This window comes from Carassius auratus, unplaced genomic scaffold (genome assembly GCF_003368295.1).
Source record: "Carassius auratus strain Wakin unplaced genomic scaffold, ASM336829v1 scaf_tig00046346, whole genome shotgun sequence".
In the NCBI taxonomy this organism is placed as follows: Eukaryota; Metazoa; Chordata; class Actinopteri; order Cypriniformes; family Cyprinidae; genus Carassius; species Carassius auratus.
In genome coordinates, this window is record NW_020526969.1 from 26,049 (window position 1) to 28,390 (window position 2,342).

At 45.7% G+C, this 2,342-nt stretch overlaps 2 non-coding genes across 2 annotated transcripts; one reads left to right on the forward strand and one right to left on the reverse strand.

The window, feature by feature from the left end:
- The first annotated feature begins 1,770 nt into the window (after window positions 1-1,770).
- Window positions 1,771-1,842, forward strand: trnag-ucc (transfer RNA glycine (anticodon UCC)). Its single transcript has one exon. It is a non-coding gene; the product is annotated as a tRNA-Gly (tRNA).
- A 103-nt stretch (window positions 1,843-1,945) lies between these two features.
- On the reverse strand, window positions 1,946-2,017 carry trnad-guc (transfer RNA aspartic acid (anticodon GUC)). The gene has a single exon. It is a non-coding gene; the product is annotated as a tRNA-Asp (tRNA).
- Between the last annotated feature and the right edge of the window lie 325 nt (window positions 2,018-2,342).

Genomic DNA, 2,342 nt, shown 5'->3' on the forward strand with positions numbered 1-2,342 from the left:
TCTTTAAAAGACTTTTTTTTCATATAAGATTTTATCCAACTTTTCAGATAGAGGCATGAGAAAGAGATTGCCTTGATTGGGCTTTTGGTTATTATAGGCACTCTCTGCGTTTGACCACTTCGTGTTTATTTAGCCGGATGGGAAGGCAGCGCTTTCTTGTACGTGACGGGATGCAAATTCTTGAAGGCTCTCTTTAGTGACGGGTCCAAACAAAGATCTCATCTGCTCCTCTAGCCCTATCGGCGACTCGTGCACTTCGAGCCTTCTTAGTGACGGCGCAAGTTGCTGACTGCTGACTGCGTTGGTGGTATAGTGGTGAGCATAGCTGCCTTCCAAGCAGTTGGACCGGATCGATTCCGGCAAGCATGTCCTTTGGCTCGGGCTGACGTCGAAGCAGAACTCCCTCTGTGACCTGTGCCTCCACCCAAAACTTTTGGATGGAATAATTTCGGATGGACCCATCATTAGCTGAAGTCGCATAACACTTGCAACACTACCCGTAGCAGGGGTCATTGTTTGGACTCTTTTTTTTTTTTTTTTTTTTAATTGCGCTTTAAACAAAAAGTATTGTGTCAATGCAACTGAACAACATTTATTAGGAACACAGTGCGTCAAAAAGCAAAATGACAGTTAAAGGCATTTCGTTATTGAACTCTTTGATGACATCATTCAGCTAAGTTCAGTTTAAATAGTATCTGTGCAATAATTTGCAATCAAGTCAACGATATCGCTGTACATGAAGTGTCCCCAGCTCCGCCTGCCAGAAGCGACAGAGGCAAGAAACCAAAACTCGATCGGTGAAAGGATGGAGAAAAAACCCGGTGAGAAACCAGGCTCAATCGGGGAGACAGTTCTCCCCTTGTCAGACGAAACAGGTAGATCAGCTCCAGGCTGCAGGAATGTCAGACTGTGCAGAAGAATCATCTGTTTCCTGTGGTCTTGTCCAGGTGGTCTTTACAGGGGATTTGTATCTGCGGCTCATCTAGTTGTCACGGTCTCCGCTGTGTTTCTGGGCCATAGAGGTCCTTTCTAGGTGTTGATCCACCATCTTCTCTGGATACGGACTGGATCCGGGTGACTGAAGCGGATACAGACTGGATCTGGTGGCTACGGTGACCTCGGAATAAGGGATTTCTTTAAAAGACTTTTTTTTTCATATAAGATTTTATCCAACTTTTCAGATAGAGGCATGAGAAAGAGATTGCCTTGATTGGGCTTTTGGTTATTATAGGCACTCTCTGCGTTTGACCACTTCGTGTTTATTTAGCCGGATGGGAAGGCAGCGCTTTCTTGTACGTGACGGGATGCAAATTCTTGAAGGCTCTCTTTAGTGACGGGTCCAAACAAAGATCTCATCTGCTCCTCTAGCCCTATCGGCGACTCGTGCACTTCGAGCCTTCTTAGTGACGGCGCAAGTTGCTGACTGCTGACTGCGTTGGTGGTATAGTGGTGAGCATAGCTGCCTTCCAAGCAGTTGGAGAGAGCAGTGCGCATGTCCTTTGGCTCGGGCTGACGTCGAAGCAGAACTCCCTCTGTGACCTGTGCCTCCACCCAAAACTTTTGGATGGAATAATTTCGGATGGACCCATCATTAGCTGAAGTCGCATAACACTTGCAACACTACCCGTAGCAGGGGTCATTGTTTGGACTCTTTTTTTTTTTTTTTTTTTTTTTTTTTAATTGCGCTTTAAACAAAAAGTATTGTGTCAATGCAACTGAACAACATTTATTAGGAACACAGTGCGTCAATAAAGCTACTGACTTCCGCCTGCGTTGTTGGTATAGTGGTGAGCATAGCTGCCTTCCAAGCAGTTGACCCGGGTTCGATTCCCGGCCAACGCATGTCCTTTGGCTCGGGCTGACGTCGAAGCAGAACTCCTTCTGTGACCTGCGAATCCAACCAAACATTTTGGATGGATCATTCGGAAGACGAAAAGAACCAGCTCTCCCCGTCGGGGAATCGAACCCCGGTCTTCCGCGTGACAGGCGGAGATACTGTCCACTATACTAACGAGGAGCCGTGCATGCTGCCGTTTCTCCCCAACTGACGGCACTGCACTGACATAACTAAACAATGCATGGCTTCTTCTGACGCAGACCCAGCCCTAGCACCGTAAAATTTCTGATGGACCCATCATTAGCTGAAGTCGCATAACACTTGGAACACTACCCGTAGCAGGGGTCATTGTTTGGACTCTTTTTTTTTTTTTTTTTTTTTTTTTAAATTGCGCTTTAAACAGAAAGTATTGCGTCAATGCAACTGAACAACATTAATTAGGAACACAGTGCGTCAAAAAGCAAAATGACAGTTAAAGGCATTTCGTTATTGAACTCTTTGATGA